The sequence below is a fragment of the Trachypithecus francoisi genome, unplaced genomic scaffold (assembly GCF_009764315.1).
Source record: "Trachypithecus francoisi isolate TF-2019V2 unplaced genomic scaffold, Tfra_2.0 Lachesis_group4, whole genome shotgun sequence".
Lineage (NCBI taxonomy): Eukaryota > Metazoa > Chordata > Mammalia > Primates > Cercopithecidae > Trachypithecus > Trachypithecus francoisi.
The window spans coordinates 3,015,476-3,039,323 of NW_022681469.1; positions in this window are offsets into that span (position 1 = coordinate 3,015,476).

A 23,848-nucleotide genomic window follows, 5' to 3' on the forward strand; every position below is an offset into this window, starting at 1 on the left:
CATTATTTTTCATTGAATTATTATAGTAAATGTGATAGTGGAACACTATGTTTAAGGATCAAAGGCAGGAATTTTGACAAACATCCATGAATGAGAGTATCTTTATGGAAGCCTGAGAGTTCAGTGGAGAGGTCCCAGCAACCATTTGGAGCAAAAAATCCAATAGCAGACACACTGAAGAGGGAAAGAAGAATAGTTTCATGTTACTCACATTATCCCTCCTTCAAAGTGGCACTGCTTAGTGTCATAGGAGACCTCCTTGGCTTGTGATTTTTCCCAAGGGGGAACATGAGAATGTAGTGAGTTCCCAAATTCTTCAGCTACCTGAGAGGCTCACGTCTTTCTTGCTATACCAGGACACTAAGGAGATGGGCATGGCTGAATAGTTTGGATGTAGCTATGATCAAAGAAAAGGTGCAGGGGATCACAGCATTTGGGTGCAGAACTCAACAATGGGTTCAGTTTCTTTTTGTTTTTTTTCTTTTTTCTTTTTTTATTTTTTAATTATTATTATACTTTAAGTTCTAGGGTACATGTGCATAACGTGCAGGTTTGTTACGTATGTATACTTGTGCCATGTTGGTGTGCTGCACCCATTAACTCGTCAGCACCCATCAACTCGTCATTTACATCAGGTATAACTCCCAATGCAATCCCTCCCCCCTCCCCCCTCTCCAATGGGTTCAGTTTCTACTAACAACTTTATAGACTTCACCAAGAGATTTGCCTACAAGCCATATAGGGTGGATCAACTCTGAATCCCCTCCCCCACCAAATAGCCCATGCATATTCCCCACACTCCGTGCACCTCCTCTCCACCCCCTATAGTGGGCAGTCTGTGCATAGCCCTGCAGACTGTGTGTCTTAGTCTCTGTTAGATTGTGCATAAACACATGTAGATAGCTGGCTTAACTCTGTGAGACTGGAAGAAGACACACAGTCTCGAACAAGTCAGGACACTACACTAGGACAAATAAATGGAAGACTCTCTGGACTTGACCTGGTTTTGTGGGATGAAGGGAAGGCTTATAAGACTCTGCCCACTCCCAAGAGGAAGCAAGAGGAGTGAAGTGGGCAAATCTATAGAAAAGGTCTGAGAGACCCTCACTGAGCTGACTGCAGAAGGTCTTTCTCTCTCAAAGCCAGTCATTAAAGACTAGAGGAGGTGATTACATCTTCAAATGCAAAGGTCCAGGTACAGTGGCTCATGCCTGTAAATCTACCACTTTGGGAGGCTGAGGTGGGTGGATCACCTGAGGTCAGGAGTTTGAGACCAGCCTGGCCAACATGGCAAAAACCCATCTCTACTAAAAATACAAATATTAGTGGGCGTGGTGGTGGGCTCCTATAATCCCAGCCACTCCAGAGGCTGAGGCAGGAGAATTGCCTTAACCCAGGAGATGGAGGTTGCAGTGAGTCGAGATCATGCCATTGCACTCCAACCTGGGTGACAGAGAGACACCCTGTCTCAAAACAAAATAAGACAAAACAACACAACAACAACAGCAACACCAAATGCAAAGACAGCAATGCAGGACTTCAAGGAACATTAAAATCAAGGAAATATGACACCAACAAAGCATAAATTTCCAGTAAGTAACCAACCCCAAAGAAATGGATACCTATGAATTATCTAACAAAAATTCAAAACAATTATTATAAGGAAGCTCAGTGAGCTACAAGAGATCATAGACAATTCAACAAAATCAGGGAAAAAATACATGAACAAAACAAGAAGTTCAACAAAGAGAGAGAGGTTATAAAAAAGAATTAAACAGAAATTCTGGAGCTGAAGAATAGAATGAATGAAATGAAAAATACAATAGAGTGCTTTACAAGCAGACTTCTCAATGAGAAGAAAGAATGTATAAATTTCTAGATAGGTCATTTGAAATAGTCAAAGGAGAGAAAAGAAACAAGAATGAAAAAGAATAAAGAAAGCCTATGGGTTTTATGGAACACTATTACATTATGGCAGTTCCAAAAAGAGAAAGGTGGTGGTGGTGGGGGGGCATATAGCTTATTTAAAGAAATAATGGTTGAAAACTTTCCAAATCTTAGGAAAGATATGGGCATCCAGGTTCATGAAGCTTAAAGGTGCCCAAACAGGACAAACTCAAAGAAGATTGCACCAGGCCATATTCAAATTGTCAAAAGTCAAAGACAAAGAGAGAACTTTGAAAGCAGCAAGAGAAAAGAAGTTTATTATGTACAAGAGAAGTCCCTATAAGATGATCAGTGTATTACTCAGCAGAAACCTTAAAAGCCAGGAGAGAGTGAAATGATATATTCAAAGTGCTGAGAAAAAGGAAAAACTATAAATAGCTATATTTTATGTAGCAAAACTGTCCTTTTGAAATTAAGAAGAGATAAAGACTTTTCTAGATGAACAAAAACTGAGGGTGTTCATCACTAGTCCTGACTTACAAGAAATGTTACAGAGAACTCTTCAAGTTAAAATGAAAGGATGCTAATTAGTAACATGAAAACATATGATATATAAGACTCATTGGTAAAGGTAAGTATATAGTTAAATTCAGAATAACTCTATTACTGCAATGAGGGTACATAAATGACTTAACTCTAGTAAAAGAGTTATAAGACAAAAATATTAAAAATAACTATACCCACAACAATTTGTTAATGGATACACAATATAAAAATGTAAATTTATGATATCAATAACATAAAAGATGTGGGAAGAAGTAAAAGTGCAGTTTTGTATATGCTTAGACTCTTAAAGCAGTTTAAAGTAGACTGTTATAGCCATATTTTATGTAAGCCTCAGTGGTCACTAAGAAAAAAGCTGTAGCAGATACACAAAAGATAAACAGAAAGGAATCAAATTATATCACTGCAAAAATTATCAATTACAAAAGAAGACAGCAAGAGGGGAAGAAAGGAATGAAGAACTACGTTTGGAAAAAAAATTCACAAAATGGCAATAGAAGGTCTTTACCTATTAATAATTACTTTAAATATAAATGGATTAAATTCTCTAATCAAAAGGCATAGAGTGGTTGAATTGATGGAAAAAAAAACAAAAACAAAATCCAACTATATGGTACCTACAAGAGATTCACTTTAGCCTTAAGAACCTAAATAGGTTGAAGGTAAAGGAATAAAGAAATGATATCCCATGAAAATGGGAGAAGGGCTGGCTATACTTATATCAGACAAAATGGACTTTGAGTCAAAAGTTGTCACAAGAGGCAAAGAAGTTCACTCTATATTGATAAAGGGGTCAATTCATCAAGAGCATACAGTAGCTCCCTTTATCCATGGGGGATGCCTAAGAATCGTGGAGAGTAGTAAACTCAGTATATATTATGTTTTTCCTATACATTCATGCCTATGACAAAGTTTAATTTGTAAGTTAGGCACGGTAAGAGATTAACAACAATAACTAGTAATAAAACAACAATTATAACAATATACTGTAATAAAAGTTATGTGAATATGGTATTTGTCTCTCAAAATATCTTATTGTACTGTACTGTGGGTAACAGAAACCATAGAAAGTGAAGCCACTGATAAGGGGGGAATACTATATAACAGTTGTAATGCACCCAACACTGGAGCACCTAAATATAGAAAGCAAATATTAACAGAAACAAACGAAGAAAAAGACAATAATGCAATGATAGTAGGGGACTTCAAAACCCCACTTTCAACAATGGAGAGATTATCCAGACAGAAAGTCAATAAAGAAACAGCAATCTTGAACAACACTATGGACCAAATGAAACTAATAGACTATACATAACATTTAATCAAACAGTAGGATACACATTCTTCTCAAGTACACGTGGAATGTTCTCCAGGATAGAGCATATGTTGGGTCATAAAACAAGTCTCAACAAATTTAAGAAGATTGAGATCACATCAAGTATCTTTCATAATCACAATGGTATAAAACTACAAATCAAAGACAGCAGGAAAACTAGAAAACTAACAAGCATGTCAAAATCAAACAACATACTCCTGAGCAATGGATCAAAAAAGAAATATAAATGGAAATTTAAAAATACCTTAAGACAAATGAAAATGAAAATACGCATTCCAAAACTTATGGCATGAAGCAGAAACAGTTTGAAAAGGGAAGTTTGGTCAGGCGCAGTGGCTCACGCCTGTAATCCCAGCACTTTGGGAGGCAGAGGCGGGTGGATCACGAGGTCAGGAGTTTGAGACCATCCTAGCTAACATGGTGAAAACCCGTCTCTACTAAACATACAAAAAATTAGCCGGGCATGGTGGTGGGCGCCTGTAGTCCCAGCTGCTCGGGAGGCTGAGGCAGGAGAATGGTGTGAACACGGGAGGAGGTGGTTGCAGTGAGCTGAGATTGCACCACTATACTTCAGCCTGGGTGATAGACAGAGACTCTGTCTCAAAAAAAAAAAAAAAAAGAGAAGGGAAGTTTATAATGATAAATGTCTATGGTAAGAAAAAAAGAAGGATCTCAAATAAACAACCTAACATTAGACCTCCAAGAACTAGAAAAAGAAGAACAAAGTCAGCCCAAAGTTAGGAGAAAGAAGAAAACAAGAAAGATCAGGCAGGAATAAATGAAATAGAGACTTGAAAAACAATAGAAAAAAAATCACCAACATTAATACTCGCGCTGTCTGTTTGTTTGTTTGTTTGTTTGTTTTTGAGACGGAGTCTTACTCTGTCACCCAGGCTGGATTGCAGTGGCACAACCTCGGCTCACTGCAACCTCCACCTCCAGAGTTCAAGTGATTCTCCTGCCTCGGCCTCCCAAGTAGCTGGGACTACAGGCATGCATCACCATGCCTGGCCAATTTTTTTTGTTTTTGTTTTTGTTTTTGTAGTTTTAGTAGAGACGGGATTTCACCATGTTGGCCAGGCTGGTCTCAAACTCCTGACCTCGTGATGCGCCCGTCTTGGCCTCCCAAAGTGCTGGGATTACAGGTGTGAGCCACAGTGCCCGGCCAGGACTTGCTCTTTTTAAAAGATAAACAAAATTGAAAAACCCTTAGCTAGACTAACCAAGAAAAGAGGGTGATGCAAATAAACAAAATTATAAATGAAAGCGAAGACATTACAATTGCTACCACAGACATACAAAGGATCATAAGAGACTGCTGTGAACAATTACATGACAACAAATTAGAGAATTTAGAAGAAATGAATAAATTCCTAGAAACATATGACTTACCAAGACTGAATCATGAAGAAATAGAAAATCTGAACAGGCCAATACTCAATAAAGAGATTGAAACAGTACTCCCAAACCACCCAATAAAGAAAAATCCAGGTCTAGATGACTTCATGGGTGACTTCTATGAAACATTTAAACAATAATTAACACCAATCCTTCTCAGACTCTTCCTAAAAGTTGAAGAAGAGGAAATACTTCTAAACTCATTTTACAAAACCAGCAATATTCAAATCCAATGCCAGACAAGGGCACTAGAAAAAAAAATTAAAGGTCAATATGCTTGATGAATATAGATGCAAAAACCCTCAACAAAAACTAGCAAATCAAATCCAACAGTACATTAAGAGTATCATACCTCATGATCAAGTGGGATTTCTCCCTAGGATGTAAGAAAGTTTCAGCATATGCAGGTCAATAAAGGCGAGATGCCACATTTATGGAATAAAGTACAAAGATCATATAATCATCTCAATCGATGGAAAAAAGGATTTGACAAAATTTAACACTCTTTTATTATAAAAACGCTCAACAAATCAGGTGTAGAAGACTGTATCTCAACACAATAAAGGCCACGTATGGCAAGCCCACAGTTAACATCGCACTCAACGGTGAAAAGCTGAAAACTTTTCCTCTAAGATTAGGAACAAGATAAGGTTGTCCACTCTCACCACTTCTATTCAACTTAATACTGGAACACTTAGGCAAGAGAAATAAAAGCGACCCAAATTGCAAAGGCAGAAGTCAAATTTCCTGTTTGCAGATGATATGACATTACATATAGAAAACCCTAAAGACTCCACCAAAAAAACTCTAAGAATTAATAAATGAGATAAGTCAAGTTTAAGGACACAAAATCAACATGCAAAAGTCAGTTACATTTCTAGACACTAACAACTAACTATCTGAAAACAATCTCATTTACAATAGCATCCAAAGAAATAAAATACTTAGAAATAAATTTAACAAAGGAGGTGAAAGATCTGTACACTGCAAGTTATAGGACATTGAAGAAAGAAAGACACAGATAAATGAAAATATATTCTGTGCTCACAAATTGAATTAATGTTGGTAAATGTCCATTCTACCCAAAGGAATCTTAAGACTTAATGCAATCCTTATCAAAATTCCAATGACATTTTTCATAGAAATAGAAAAGCAATCCTAAAATTCATATGGAACCACAAAATACTACAGATAGCGAAAGCAATCTCGAGCAAGAACAAAACTGAAGGCATCACACTTACTCATTTTAAAATATATTATCAATGGCAGTAATTAAAACAGCATGATGCTGGCATAAAAACAGTCATACAGACTAATGGAATAGAGTAGAGAGCCCAGAAATAAATTCATGCACCTACAGTCAAGTGATCTTCGAAAAGGGTGCCAAGAGCACAGTGGCAAAGGATAGGGTTTTCAACAAAAGGTTCTGGAAAAACTGGACATTCCCATGCAGAAATTAGATTTTTATCTCACACTTAGTAAAATCAACCCCAAAATGAACTAAAGATATAAATCTAAGATGTGAAACTGTAAAACTACTAGAAGACAACGTAGGGAAAAAGCTCCTTGATTGGTCCAGGCAGTGTTTTTTTTAAAATAGGACACCAGAAGCACAGATAACAAAAGCAAACATAAATGACCGGGGTTACATCAAACTGAAAAGCTTCTGCACAAGAAAGAGGATGATGAACAGAGTGAAGTGACAGCCTATAGGCTGAGAGAAAATAATATGTGCAAGCTGTTCATCCGACAAGAGGCTCATATTCAGAATAGATAAGGAACTCAGATCAATAGCAAACCCCAAAGGAAAACAGAACCAAAAAACAGAAAAAGTTGATTGGAAACTAGGCAAAGGACCGGAATAGACATTTCTCCAAACAAATGGACAACAGGTATCTGAAAGCATGCTCAGCATCACTAATCACCAGCGAAATGTAAATCAAAGCCACAGCAAGCTATCCTCACATCTGTTAGGATGGCTATTATAAAAAGATGAAAGATAATACATGTTTGTGAGGGTGTGGAGAAAAGGAAATCTTTGCACCCTGTGGTGGGGGTGTACGTTGGTACAGCCATTATGGAAAACAGTATGGAGGTCCCTCAAAAAATGGAAAATAGAGCCACCATGGGATCCAGTAACCTCACTGGAGGCTATATACTGAAAGGAAATGACATCAGTGTATCAAAGAGCTGTCTGCACTCCTATGTTTACTGCAGCACTATCCGCAGCAGCCAAGTTATGGAATCCATCTAAGTGTTGTCATTGGATGAACAGATAAAGAGAATGTGTATGCACACACAATGGAATACTATTTAGCTTTACAAAAGAAAGAAATCCTGTCACATGCTATCACATGGACGACTCTGGAGAACATGATGTTCAGAGAAATAAGCCAGACACAGAAAGACAAATACTGCATGATCTCACTTAGATGTGGAATCTACAGAAGCTGAACTCATAAAACCGGAGAGTAGAATGGTGGTGTCCAGGGGCTGAGCAGAGCGTGGGGGGTGGGGTGTGGAATGTGGATATTCGGGAAATGGGTGCAAAGTTTCAGTTATGCAGGATGAATAACTTCTGGCACAGCCTGGGACCACGGTTAGTAAGGCTGCACTGTACACCTGAAATCTGACAAGCAAGTAGATCTTAACTGTTCTCACCGATGGACAAAAAGGTAACTACGTGAGGTGATGGATATATTAATTACCTTGATTGTGGTAATCGTTTCACAATGGACAGGTATATCAAAACATTATATTATGCATCTTAAATAGACACAATTTTTACTTGTCAAGTATGCCTCAATAAAACTGGAGAAAAAGAGAGTTCTATTTTCTGTTTATTTATTTATTTATTTTTAATTTTACTTTAAGTTCTGGGATATATGTGCAGAATGTGCAGGTTTGTTACGTAGGTATACATGTGCCATGGTTGTTTGCTGCACCTGTCAACTTGTCATCTAGGTTTTAAGCCCCACATGCATTAGGTACTTGTCCTAATGCTCTCCCTCCCCTTGCCCCCCACCCCTGACAGGCCCTGGTGTGTGATGCTCCCTTCCCTGTGTCCATGTGTTCTCATTGCTCAGGGAGTTCTGTTTTCAAATCCAGTCTAGCTGTGACCAATAAAAGAAGCAAATGGGAAGATGCTTTATTTTCTCCCAGCAGTGCTAGCAGCTGAGGATGCCTAGGCAGGGCTCACACCAGCCCCGCGTTTCCACTCTCTCCCGCCGTGAAGCAGCAACAGCGTTCCATGAGAGATGGAATTCCCGTCCCACAACTGTGCCAGACTGTTCAGGAAGAACCGAGGTCCTGTTGTTATGTTTGCTATTTCAATTGGCTGTTAATAGAATAGATGTCATAGTTTCTCGGGATGTAATGAGAGATTTATCAAATTGTTCCAGCCGATTACAACAAACAGCTTCAGACGGAGAACGTTATTCAGTGCCAGTGGATTTCCAGGGAGTGAGTTAAGCGGCTCCTTCCTTTGGGGCTGGAGTCTTGGCTGCCGTCTCTGGCCCAGCAGCAGCTCAGAGCGGCTTGCTGGAGAGCTGCCTTCGTGCCCACTTAGTATTCCAGACACTGCTGCTGTTTCTCCTGAGTGATGCTTTTGACAACTAGAGAAGGTCCTTCAACACCATAGGATTATTTGGGAAATAGAATGCAAGTCTTAAGGCGTTGTCACTGGTTTTGATACAATGGGATTTTAAATCTCTCCTTTGTAGATAAATATATTTTTTCCTTTGCTGCCAGAAAACATTTTAAGGCTTTCTGCCAAAGTCAGTACAGCTTAATCAATTAGCAAACACTGAGCACAGTCTACATGCAAAACATCAGTTGCCATTTGGGGAGCGGGAGAAGTAAAACGACATCTTACATTTGCAACATTGGCAATTGCAAAGCACCATCTTTCATTTAATTTGATCTTTCTATCAACTACTCATTTAGGTTTCTCTTGGCAGGATTTGTTTTAGATGTATCATTTTTTATTCCTCCAATCCCCCTGGCTAAAGTTAGTACTGAACATTTATTGAAGAAATGAATGAATGAATGCCCAATCTTAAGCAAAGTGAAATTTCTTCATCAGCCTAGAACAGTACTGCTGTGTGAGGATTCACCGTCAGGTCTCTAACCTCTACAAGTCACTGTTGAGATGGAGCAGTGAACCTGAGCTAATAAAAGATGACACTCGCAGATGTCTGACCCCAGGCCAGTGGGGCAGTGAGAAGGAATTCAGAGCAGGGAGCACTCAGCCTCCGTGGTCTTTCCTGCTACCTGGCTCTCCACCTACGCCCTTGCATTGCACAGACTTCCTGCAGGTACTCACAGCAAAAGGGTCTGCCCCCGCCAAGAGGAAAGCATATTTTTCACTCTTTTCCTTATCATTTTTTTCCATAAGTGAATACAATGTATTGGGAAAGGGATAACCAGTTCCCTATCAGTCTCAGCCTGTTCCGTCTTCGTTTTCCTCGAGTTAGAACAAAATCGGATATATGGATGGAACTTAGCAAAGAGAAATGGCTCTCGGAGGAAGTGCCTTCCTCAAGTATTATCAGGGGACTGTTTGGCATCCACCACGGCCTCATTACTTCTCAGGAGTTGCCTCTCTGTGTGCACTGACTTCACCCCCAGCACCGCATGGTGGGTGCAGGAAAGGGCACGTTGCTTCTCACAAGGGCAGGCAACAGAGAAAGTCCAAAAGAAAGCAGGAAGGGCATGAATAAGAACAAAGAGCAACGCTACAGAGAGGGAAAAAATGAGAGCACTTTGGAAAGGGGAACTTCGACTGGCTCCCGTATCCTCGTTCACCACTCCTAATTTCACAGGCCTGACAGATAATCAAGGTCTCATTATACCCAGTGTCAGGGAGAGGGTAATATTTTCAGAGGGCAACTACTTAAAAAACAATTTCTGTCACACCGTCTGCCCATGCGGCAGGCACGCTGCCTCCGCGTCTCGCTGCTGATTTGAAGATAAATTATGCTGATTGCTCCCGATATGAGGGGAATCCATCATCATTCCCCTTTGATTCATCTCGGCCACCCTGTAATTGCTCAGGGCCTGTCTCCGAGGAGCCGCCCCTTCCTCTGGGGTGCTAATGAGTCCCTCGGCCCCCTGCCTCCTCCTGCAGGCCCCTCGCTGAGCCGTGGTGGCTGTGCGGTGCCGGGAGACCCTGGGACTCCCAAGGCCAAACCCTCTGCCATGGAGGGATTTTCTGCTCCTGCCCGTGATGACCAGAGGCCAGCCTCTCATCTGAAGTTCAGCGGAAATCCACCTGCTGGTTTTGGGTGGTCAATGCTACTGGATGGGGTCTGGGGAGGGCTCCGTTGTTTTCAAAGCCTTCTACTGTTAGTAGTTTTGGGATGAACAACCACATCAAAACTTTTCCCTGCCCTGTCTCCTATGTTTTCTTCCTTCACCCCTGATGTTTGGATTGTGGAATACAAGATGAAGTTTTTAGGTAATCCACGATTTCCTAGGCCTCAGAATCTTGAGGTTGGTAGCAGTATGGGCTTTGTTACAGTTCAGACACCCTGAATCAGGGTAGGGTTTTAGAACTTACAGGACACCATAGCTCAGCACAAGTGTGCTCATTACTGAATATGTTTATTGGATCTCAAGAAAAGGGTAAGATAAAATAATAGGCGTGAAAGCACTTTGAACTTTGAAAGTTCTAAATGAATGTATATTAGGAACCCTTAATGCCTAACCAGCAATTGGAAGCAAAATGTCCTGGGACTGTCCACGTGGGCCTTTGTCTGGAGAGTGGGCTTAGAACTTTCATCAGATTCTCAAAGCCCTCTGTAACGACTGAATAACGAACTAACTCTGTAGAAATAAATTGCTGCAAATCACAGATATATGGCTTGCTGTTGTTTTGCTGGTTAGAAGCACTGTCGATTTTGTGAAAATTCACATGCGGTTTGATGATTTTTTTCTTATTTTTGCTGATGAGCTGGAGGCAAAACTGGGATTCAAATCTGGTTTCCCAGCTCTCTGTCTAGGCTATTTTTGTGACAAGCCCTCCTCTCCGACCCTGGAGGGATGGGCTGCAGAACGGACTGTGGGATCCTGTGTTGCTTCATGCGGTTCCCTTCCCTGTTCATGTCCTTGTCCTGATTCCCAGCAGGGACTGCGGTCGCCGTCATGATCTCGCACTCTCATCCTATTGTTTTCTCTGCAGCATTCAGCTTTACAGATGCCCCCCAGCTTACAGTGTAGCCCCATCCCGATAAGCCAATTGCACTGAAAATACCAAAAGTCGAAACTGCATTTAATACACCTAACTTACAGGACATCATAGCTCAGCACAAGTGTGCTCAGGCACTTATATTAGCCTACAGTGGGGAAAAAGCAGCTAACAGAAGTCCTTTTTTATAGTAAGAGTATGATACCACATATCCGTAGCCCAGGAAAAGATCACCATGCAAAACTAGAAAGATGGTGTCTACTGAACTGCTATTGCTTTCACCCCATTGTAAGGTTGAAAAATGAAAAAAATTGTTAGTGGAGCCGTCCTAAGTCAGGGACCATCAGGAGGACTTCCTTTAGCAGATGCATCAGACTGTGCTCCCCTCATTATCATGAGCTGTGGACAGAAATGCAAAAACTCCATTGTAAAAAGGCTGTGGGATGCTGGAGACACTGGAGGCCCCAGACCCCAAGCTTGCAGCAGGATGTGGGTGATGTTGGAAATGCTGAGAGGACCAGAGATGCGCTCTGTGGCTGTGGGCAGAGCATGCACCCAGCAGCACTGTGCTGGCTGTCAGAGTCCCTGGGGCAGGGAGGGGACGGGGGACCCAGCAGGACCATGTCCTGAACAGGCATACATCCAAGAGGCCATTGGAGGCAGCACCCACAAATATGACAGGGACACCCAGGCAAGTCAGAGACATCGTGGAAGGGATTCAGGTTTAGCAGGTGAGGTAAGAACCATGATGTGTGGGTGACACATTCTTTCACGGATGCACACCTGCATTTATTCCTGGCTCCTTGTGTCCATTTATTCACGGGATGATTAGTAAGTGCTTTTCCATTCGCCATGCTTTCCTGCTGCACCCCTGTCCTGAGGCCCCCTCCACCTCCCTACGCTTGCACCATTTCCCTCTCTCTCCCATCCAAACCCTCTCTGAACCAGGAATCAGACCTTTGGCCCAGCGTAGGTATTTAATACAAAGGACAGGTGCTCAGCTTCCAGACTGAATATACTCACTTTCCTCCTCTAACCTGGACAGGAAAAAGCAGGAGAGGATGCATTCTTGCTTCGAGGGGCCCTAAAACCATCACTTGGTGGGACACACGGCAGTGACTCCGAGGCCTGGAGGGGGGGCCTTGGATTCCAGGGAGAGGGAAGAGATGAGTCAGAAGAGAACCTGCCAGGAGGAAGATGCGAGACCCTGGATTTCACAAGAAGAGCTGCTGATTACACTTGATTGCGTGAAATTTATTTTGCCTTTTTAGTCTTGTGAGCCTGGAGAGAACGCCAAGGCTCCCCAGCCTCTCTGGGTGGATTTGATCTTGCATTCTTCATGGTGAGATGAGACGCTCTAGAGGCGACTGGGCTGGGTTTTCCACTTCTTACCACAAAACAGGTATTGTTTATTGAGTGCTTACCCTGCGTTAGACACTGCACCAAATGATTTGCAGAAATCATCTCACTGAGTGCCACCTTGAGCCACAAAGTCAACACCTTCCTCCCTGGTTCTTAGCATACACTGCTTTATTTTAGAGGGATGTGCCTGTGTGTGTGTGCACGTGTGCACGCGTGTATGTGTGTAGTATATGCATCTCCTATTGCCCCTATTTGGTAGATTTCTTAAGGATGAAGTCTGGTCTCCTTAATCACCTCTTTAAACTTCAATGGCCAGCAAAGACTCCTCCATATCATAGGCCTTGAAAGCATTGCATATATAGAATTAGAAAGAAAATCTGGAAGGGGGTTATCAGGATGCTCTGTGGGTCTGCAGACACAGAGCGAGAACAGCAGAACTGGTCTCCGTGGGGGTGCCCCGGTCCATAGGCCTGCAAGCCAGCCCTTTATTTTTTACGTGCCCTTGGCTTTGTGGGCTTAAGCCACCTTCTTGATGCTGTTCTTTCATTTAATAGAATGGCTCGAAGGTGAACATTTTCTTTCAGAAACTGTCTATAAACCCTGCATGTTGAATTGGAATTGGAGGTATTAGTATGAACCCGTAGTCTTTAATATACTTAGGTAGATCATCAGCTTGCTGGGGGAGCAGATACAGATGTGTGTTCCTGTGTTTGTGTTTCTTACATAGATTCCTGGCTTTGTCTGCTAAGAAGGCCTGGAAGCTCAGGCACCCTAAAGCAATGAGCACCCCACATGCCCAGGCCTTGGTTTCTGAATCCCACTCTGCAATGACAGGAAAGAGCATTCTTTGGAGAAGCGGCTGATTTAAGGGCGGGGCTGGGCCAGGGAATGAATGAGATGAGCCTGCAATAGGAAGTGCTCAAGGCATGGTGGGGACGCGCCAAAAAGATGCCACTGCCAGTTTGAATGTCCAGTTGATGACAATTTGTTGTTGTAGATATCAGCATTGGAAAAATGTACTATCACAGTTTTTTAACAGTATCGTTGGGTTATAAGATTGACACACAATAAGCTCTACCCCTTAAAAGTGTACAATTTGCCAGGCACAGTGACTCACACCTGTAATCCTAGTACTCGGGGAGGCCGAGGTGGGTGGATCACTTCATGCCTGGAGTTTGAGACCAGCCTGACCAACATGGTGAAACCCCATCTCTACTAAAAAAAATACAAAAATTAGCCAAGCATGGTGGCAAGTGCTTGTAATCCCAGCTACTCAGGATGCTGAGGCAGGAGAATTGCTTGAACCGGGGAAACAGAGGTTGCAGTGAGTTGAGATCGCACCACTGCATTCTAGCCTGGATGACAGAGCAAGACTCTGTCTCAAAAAAAAAAAGTGTACAAGTTGACAAATGTAACATCTGTGTATACCTGTGAAGCCATCAGCACAGTCAAGACAATGGACACAGCCCCCAAAACTTCTTTATGTTGCTCTGTAAGGCCTGGTCCCTGTTCTTACCCTGACCGTCCTGATCAGCTTCCTGTCACTAGAGATTCATTTACAATTTCTAGACATTTATGTAAATGGAAATATAAGGTATATATTCACTTTTTCTGACTTCTTTGCACAGCATAATTATTTTGAGATATTATTGTACACAGCAATTCATTCTTCTATTGCTAGCAGGATTCTACCATATTATTATAATATAGCACAATTTGCTATTCCAGTCACCCGTTGGTGGGAATTTGGGTAGTTTATGGTTGTGGCTATTACAAATAGCTGCAAGCTATCATGGATAATTCTTTGTGTGGACATATGCTTTCAATTCTCTTGGGGAGTACTTACGAATGTAATGGGTGGTCGTACAATGGGTACATGTTTAACTTTTTAAAGAAACTGCCTGTTTCTAAAACTACTGTAATTAAGTTAAAACGAGGTCTTAATTTCATATTCTTTTTTTTTTTTTTTTTAAACAGAGTCTCGCTCTGTCACACAGGCTGGAGTGCAGTGGCGCGATCTCAGCTCACTGCAAGCTCTGCCTCCCGGGTTCATGCCATTTTCCAGCCTCAGCCTCCCGAGTAGCTGGGACTAAAGGTGCCCACCACCAGGCCTGGCTAATTTTTTGTACTTTTAGTAGAGACAGGGTTTCACTGTGTTAGTCAGGACGATCTTGATCTCCTGACCTCGTGATCCACCTGCCTCGGCCTCCCAAAGTGCTGGGATTACAGGCGCGAGCCACCATGCCCGACCCTTAATTTCATATTCTAAACAGAAGGTGGGAGAGTTCCAAGGGCCCTGTGTCATTGCTAGTGCTTGGTATGACCAACGTCTCAGTTTCACATGAGCCATCCTTATAGGTGTCTAATCTCATTACGGTTTACATTTGCAAGTTTATAATGACTAATGATGTTGAGGATCTTTTTCAGGTGCTTATCTGCCACCTGTCTATCACTTTGATGATCTGTTCATTCACACTTTTTTATTTTTATTGAATTGTTCTGTTATTATTGAGTTTTGAAAGTTCTGGGTACCTTTTTAAAAAAAATCAGATACTATTTTCCATTTTTTTTTCCAGCCTGTGGCTTATATTTGCATTCTCCTAACAGTGTCTTCTGAAGAACAAGTTTTAAATGTTGAAGAAGTCCAATTTATCAGTGCATATGTTTACAAATCGTGCTTTTACAGAGTTGTTTGGCTATTCTAGATCCTTTGCATTCCATGTGAGTTGGAGAATCAGCTTTTTAAATTTCTTCAAAAAGAGAAAGCCAGCTAGGCTTTTGATTGGGAGTGCACTGAGTCTGTAGATCACTTTGGGGAGAACCGTTATCTCAACAATACTAAGACTTCTGATCCATGAACAGCTTGTAGCTCTCTATTTATTTAATTCTGCTTTATTTTTTTCTCTGCATGTTTTCTGGTTCTCAAGGTACAGTTTTTACATATTTCTTAATTGTGTTTCTAAGCATTTCATTTTATATTTTGATCTATTGTAGGTGATCTTACTTTTTTGACTTCAAATTCTGATTGTTTATTGTTAGAATAGAGAAATACAAATGCTTTATGTTTGTTGTATTCGTTTGCTAAGGCTTCTATAACCAAACACCACACAGGTTGTGTGGCTTAAACAATAGACATTTATTTTCTCATCTCCCAGTTCTGGAGAAATCCAAGATTAAGATGTCCTCAGGGTTGATTTCTTCTGAGCTTTTTCTTATTTTAGCTTAATTATCTCATTAAAGTTTTAATTTTTATATATGGTTACATTCTGAGGTACTGAGATTAGGACTCCAACACATACGTTTTAGACTGACACAATTCAGTCCAAAACAATATTGGTCTCATGTTCTGCAATCTCGCTCAATTCACTTCCAGTAGTATCTTTATAGATGCCACAGGATTTCCTAGACAGGTGGTCATGTCATCTCACAAGAAATGCTACTTAACTCCCAACTTTCCAATCAGGATGTTAATTTCTTTTTTTCTTTTCTTTCTCTCTTTTCTTTTCATTTTTTTTTTTTCTTATTGCACTGGCTAGAACCTCGAATGCAATGTTGAATAGAGGGATGAGAGCAGACATCCTTGCCTTGTTTTTGAATTTAGATGGAAATCATTCAGTCTCTTATCATTAGGCATGGGGTTAGCTTTATCATTTTCATAGATGTCTTTTATCAGGCCAAGAAGATTCTTTTTCCTAGTTTGATGAGATTTTTAAAAATTATGAATGGATGTTGGATTTTGCCAAATCCCTTTTCTGCAAGATTATCATATGGTTTGGTGTTTACTGTGTTCATAAGTTGAATTACATGGATTGATTTTTGAGTGCCAAAACAACTTTGCCTTCCTGAGATAAATTACACTTGATTATTATGTTCATGAGGGATATTGACTGTGGGTTTTTAAATGTTATGTCTTTGATTTTTTTGTAGTATACTAAAAAAAAATTTTTGTAGTATACTAAAAATAGTAGTATACTACTTTGTAGTATGAGAATAATGATGACTGAATTGAATGAGTTAAGAAGTATTTCCATCTCTTCAATCTCCTGGAAGAGTTTGTATAGAGCTGTTATTGGTTTTCCTTAGATATTTGAGGAACTCAGACATGAAGCCCTCTGGGCCTGAAGGTTTCATTGTGAAAAGTTTTTCAACTACAAATTGAATTTATTTGATAAATTTTGGGGTATTCAATTTATCTATTTCTTATTTAGTAAAATCTGATAGTGTCCTTCAAGAAATTTACCATTTCATCTAAGTTGTCCAATTTCTTGGTGCAAAGTTGTTTATTATATTCTCTTATTGTCCTTTTCATATCTGTAGGATCTCTGGTGATGTCACATTTCTCATTCCTGATATTGGTGATTTGCATCTTCCTCCCTCTCTCACTTCTAAAAATCAGTCTTTTACAGGTTACTGATTTTACTAATTTTCTCAAGGTATCATTTTTAGTTTCATTGATTTTCTCTATTATATTTCTATTTTCTACTTGTATTATTTTCCACTTTGATTTTTATTATTATTGTTTTGGTTTTTGTTGGCTCTTTTTTTCCTAGTTTCTTAAGAAGCTAAAATCATTGACTTGAGACCTATTTTTCAGTATAGATATTTTGTCCTGTAAATTTCCCTATGAGTACTGCTTCCCATATCTTTTTTTTTTAACATGTTGAATTGTGTGCGTGTGCGTTCTAGAGACAGCATCTTTCCCTGTCCCCTAGGCTGGAGTGCAATGGTGTGATTATAGTTCATTGTAGCCTTAACCTACTCGGACTGGAGTAACATCATCATCAACAACTAATGATGTTGAGGATCTTTTTCAGGTACTTATCTGCCACCTGTCTATCACTACTCATGCAATCCTCCTGCCTCAGTCTCAAGCCTACTCAAGTGATCCTCCTACTTCGGCCTCCTGAGTAGCTGGGACTACAGGTGCAGGCCACCACATTAGCTAATTTTAAATATTTTTGTGGAGACAGGGTCTCATTATGTTGCCCAGGCTGGTCTTGAACTCCTGGCCTCAAGCTATTCTCTTGACTTGGCCTCTCAAAGCACTGGGATTAGAAGCACGAGCCACTACACCTGGCCAACATGTTGAATTTCTATTTTTACTCAGTTCAAAATATTTTCTAATTCCCCCTTTGCTCTCTTTGCTGAACATAAGGTTTTTTTTTTTTTTTTTTACAAAAAATTAAGAGATGTGTTAGTTTCTAAATATTTTAAGATTTTCCAAATATCTTTGTTATTAATTTCTAATTTCATTTTATTGTTATCAGAGAACATTGTGGTATGACTTGAATGTTCTTATAGTTATTTAGACTTGTTTTATGGCCCATAACATAGTTTGTCTTGGAAAATGTTCCAAGTACTCTTGAAAACTTCTTGAAAAGAAGTTATTACCAAATCCAATGTGTATTTTGCTGTTTTTAGATGGAGTTTTCAATAGAGATCCATTAGGTCATGTTGGTGGATAGTGCTGTTGAAATCTTTTATATCCTTACCGACTTTCTGCTTACTCGAATTCTCGAGAGAGGGGTGTTGACATTTGCATCTATAAATATGGATTTTTCCGTATCTCCTTGTTCTATTAGATTTTGCTTTATGTCTTTTGAAGTTCTGTTAATAGATCCATAAACACTTAAGGTTTCTGTGTCCTCTTAATGAATTCTTCTTTTACTATTTGGAAATGGCCACGTTTATCTCTGCATAGTGGGCATTGTTTTACAGAGTCCCCATGGTTTCTGCCTGCTGGAGTTCACGTCCTGTGTGGCCTTGCCATGACGGGGGGCAGTACCTGTGACTTGGTTCTAGCAAAGGTGACAACATGTGCATAATCATAAGTAAATAATACATAATTTTGTTTCATAATTAAAGTGCCCCTCTTGCTTGCATCTCTCTCACTCTTCCTTTCTGACTGTGGAGGCAGGAAGCCATGCCTGGGAATTATCATATGGTTTGGTGTTTACTGTGTTCACAAGTTGAATTACATGGATTGATTTTTGAGTGCCAAAACAACTTTGCCTTCCTGAGATAAATTACACTCGATTATTATGTTCATGAGGGATATCGACTGTGGGTTTTTAAATGTTATGTCTTTGATTGTAGTATGAGAATGACCAGGCACCTAACGGAGGCGTGCTGGACTCCAACCTGCAGCAACTGTGAGACAGCAAAAGTGTGATGCTAAGTGTGTGGTGATACTGTTACGTAGCAATGGAAAGCGAATAGGCCTGATAATAGTCTTTGCTCTGAAATCTATTTTGTCTGATAGCTTTATTTTGATTAGCAATGGTATGGGAGATGTCTTTTTTTTTTTTTTTAATAAAAGTAGGTTCGTTATAAGTAGGATATATTTTGTCTTTCTTATTTTCTTTCAGTCCAACAATCTCTGCCTTTTACTTGGGGATGGTTACAGTCTTTACATGTATTTTTTGTTTTTTATTGTCACATACATAATATAAAATTAAACACTTTTACCATTGAAGTGTACAGCTTAGAGGCATTAAGTATATTCATAATGATGTGTAACCACTACTACTATCAATTTTCAGAACTTTTCTAATAATCTCAAATTGAAACTCTGTACCCAATAAACAATAACTCCCAATTCCACCCTCTCTCGTTCCATCACACACAACCCCAGCCCCTGGTAACCACCATTCTACTTGGTGTTTGTATGAATTTGACTACCCTAGGTGCCTCATACAAATGAGATCATATAGTATTTCTCCTTTTGTGTTCAGGCTTATTTCACTTAGCAGAACATCCGGAAGGTTTATCCAGGTTGTTACATGTGTCAGAATTCCCTTCCTTTTTAAGGCTGAAAAATCTATTGCCTGGATATTCTACCTTTTGTTTATCTGTTTATCTACTGATAGACATTTGGGTTATTTCCAATTTTGGCTATTGTGAATAATGCTGCTATAAACATTGGCCTGCAAATATCTGCTTGAGTCCCTGCTTGCAATCCTTTTGGGTATATACCCAGAAGTGAAATTTATGGACCGTAGGGTAATTCTATGTTTAACTTTTTGAGAAACCGTCCGACAGTTTTCTTCCAAGGCTGTACCATTTTACATTCCCACCAGCAATTTAAGTTTCTTCATATCTTTGCCAATACTTATCTTCTGATTTTTGATAGTACCCATCCTAATGAATGTGGATTTCACTGTGGTTTTGATTTGCATTTCCCTAATGACTGGTGATGCTAAGAATCTTTTCATGTGCTTATTGGCCATTTGTATATCTTTAAAGAAATATATTTTCAAGATTTTAGACCATTTTTTAAATTGCTTTTTTCTGTTGCTGTTGCTGGTGGTGGTGAGTCAAGATTCTTTATGTAATTCTGGGTATTAATCCCTTATCAGGTATACGATTCACAAATATTTTCTCCTAGTCAATGGATTGTCTTTTTAATGCCCCCAAAGTTTTTAATTTTTATGAAAGCTAATTTAACCATTTCTCATAGCCAAGAAGTTATTACCAAATCCAATATCATGAAGATTTTCTCCTCTTTTGTTGTAAGAGTTTTAAAGTTTTAGTTCTTAGGTGCAGGTATTTGATCCATTTTGAGTTAATTTACCTATAGGGCATAAGATAAGGGTTGAATTTCATTCTTCACATGTGAATATCCAGTTTTCCTGGTACCATTCGCTGAAGACTGTCCTTTCCTTATTAAATCGTCTTGCCATCTTGTCAAAAATCAGTTGACCAGACATGTGAGCATTGGTTTCTAGGTTCTCTATTCTAGGCTATTGCAGACTATTTATATTTAATGCAATTATTGCCATGGTAGGATTTAAGTCTATCATCTTGCTATTTGTTTTCTTTTGACTAATGTTCACTCCGTTTCTTTGTTCTTTCTTTTCCTCTTTTTATTTAGATTAATTTAGTATGTTTTATAATTTTATTTTATCTCCTTTTTTGTCTTTTTAGTTATTACCCTTTATTGTGTTATTTTAGTGATTGGTTTAGGGTTTATAGTATATATCTTGAACTTAATCACAGTCTACTTGCAAATTATAATGTAGTACATATGTATAGTATTAGAACTTTTCAACCATATATTTTCATTTTTCCCCTTCTAGACTGTATACTCTTACTGTCATTCATTTTTCTTTTACACATGGTGTGAACTCCATAATGCAATTGTCTTTAAATGGGATTCAAGTAATACGAACTTTTTTATGTTTACCCATGTGGCAACCATTTCTGATGCTCTTCATTTCTTTGTTTTGATCTAGGTTTTCGAGTTGTTTTCCATGCTGCTCAAAGAACTTCTATTCATACTCTCTGTAGTGTAAGTCTTCTGGTGATGAACTCTGCCTGCTTTTGTGTGTCTGCAGAAGCGGGCTTTGTTTTAAATGCATATGGTTCTTTCATTTCCGTCTTGTAGAGGTTGCCTCAGTCCTTGGTTCATAGTCATCTTCCTCCTCTTCTTCTTTCTTCCACTTATAGTCTCTCAGGTTTGCCTCAGGCCCACCCAGATAATGCAGAAGAACGTCCACGTTTAAGGTCATCTGATTAACAACCCTAACCCTGTCTGCTACCTTAATTCCCCTTTGCCATGAAGCCTAACACATTCACAGGTTCCAGAATCTAGAATTCACAGGTTCTTGGACATGGGCCTCTCCAAGGAGGGGAAATGATTCTGTCTACCACAGTGGAAATATGCTGCTTAGAGGTCAAGGAAAATAAACACGGAGAAGTTCCACTAAATCCAGAATCAAGGTGGCCATGGGGGAACCTAACTTTCATAAAGGCAGGAGGCCAGTGAGAAATGGGTTACAGAAACAGTGGAAGGTGACAAAGTGGAAAGATCAACTTTAGACTACTCTTTTGGGAAGTTTAGCAATGAGGGGAGACAATAGTTACCAAAAACTGTACTGGCGATATCCAGAGACAGTGTGGTGAAGATAAAAGGAGTTTAGATTACAGGTCTAAGACTGGGATCTGCTCTGATTCAATGTCTGAAACTAGACAATTCTTTGAAGCTCTGGGGGCCTCAGTTGTATATAGAGGGAAAGTGAAAATGCTGGCCTTATCTACAGAACTATTCTCGAGAAGCAAATGAGACAAGGGAAGTGAAAGCGCTTTGTAAAGTGCAAAATTCCACATAGCGTAAGATGTTATTTTTGGTGGGCTTGCCTGGCCTACTGTTTCCATGTCTAGGTACCTTGGGAGTTTCTAACACTTCGGCTCGTACTCAATCCAAGCAAGTGTTCACTGCCAGCTGTTCCCCATCTGTACTTCCAGAAAAACACCTTCCAATGTGCTTTCCTAAGGGAGGGCCAGAGTTACAAGAAAAAAAAGTGTCTTTTACTAATATTTAGGAGTCTTATCCTATATTGATTTCCTAATTATTCTTCATCTCATAGAAACCATTATGGTCTCCACTATCAAAAAATCCAACTTTAGTTTCTTCTACAGTTAACGCTGAGATCGTTCCAAGACTCACTTGGCCTGGAGCAAGACAGCACTATGGTTTTTTTATTCAGTTGCTGCAAAATCCCACAATTATTAAACAATCCTTTTTTGTTTTTCTTAATAGAGCCACCAGTTGTAACTACTTTCCTTTCTTCATCTCTGAGTTATCTTGGTTGTCATGATTGGAAACTCCTATTGTTATTATTTACATGAATAATGCTGAGAGACCTTCCCCTGCTTTGTGCCTCCTCCAGCCTTAGGGAAATGAGAGTATTGAATGCCCAGTTTCTCATGTCCCCAAGGATCACTGTCGTCTGGGATACACGGTTGCCATGTTGTTCAAATCATTGCTCAGAGGATTCTTTCCAAATGGAATAATGAATGATCCAGGATTTATGATGTTTTTAAAATACAGTAGAGTGTTTTAGTTTCACATGGTAAATCATTAGATGTTTAGATGGGAATGCATTGTTGGGAGTTAGGCCTAAAATAAGTTCACAAAACATTCAACAAAATGGTGATTTTCATGAAATTTTTGTCTGGGACAGAGCCTGTCTGCTGGCTGCAGAAATGAGAGCTATGAGAAACAGGCTAACAAAAGAATGGCCGTCGCCAAAGCACTTAAAACCCTTTCAAAGAAGATTTGCCATTTACTTATGGTGACAGTAGGAATTCCAGAATCTTAGCCTTTTCCACCTAGTGCTTTTTATTTCTAAATATAGTTGTGTCGTGAAGTTGAAAAAAATGATCTTTGAGTTACAGTATACCTTGACTGAACTAATTATATTTCAGCATGGATTCTCAATTGCTCATCTTTGGGAAGAATTATAGGATTTTATTAAAAACACATTCTAATGTAATAAATACCGATTAAAAAAATTAGAGTGATGCATATAATTCTACGGACCTAGAAGAGTGGGGCGTTGAAGAGATTTGGAAGCACTGACAGTATTCTGCTGCAACTGGCTTCACCCCTTTGATCAGACCTTGATTGATACAAGATAAATAAAAGCAGAGGCATCACCTTTAGCCTTCTAAACATCCAATAGCAATTTCCTGACTTTATGGACTTTAATGTCTAATCCATAAGCTGTGCCAAGGGTTTGATTTGTGGCAGAATTTCAGTGGATGGGGTGTATAATATGTTGAATAATCTCCTCCCCGAGTAATTTCTTGGGCTTTAGGGAACAGAGAACATAGAAAAAAAGAGAGAAGATAAAATAAATGAGGGAGATATAATTGTCCCTCTCATTTTAAAGATTCTACCTAATTTCTACTTCCCAGGAGTATAGAATAAGTAGTTTTTTCTCCTTATTTAAAAAAAGAATTAATTTGATTTTTCTAATTGGAACACTTTCTACCTGCTGATTACCAACTGGAGTCAAGATCATGAATAAAAGTTCTGAATTATAATTCAAGAGAATTGTGTAGTTAAATAATTAAGTTATCAACAAGGAAAAAGAAAGTCCGGATGCTATGAAGAACAAATGGGAGCTGCTGGGCCTTTCTCCCAAACCCAGCCCTGCAGACGTAATGTGAGCTGTGATGTGATGAACAGTCGGAAATGTTCAACAGCAGACATGAGCATGATCTCAGCAGCCAAATGGTGGGAGGGTCCAGATGTGAGGGAACAAGGCTAGAGAGCGTCAGGGACAACAAATGTGGGATCAGCTTGGCCTGTCTTCCTACTTGTGCTC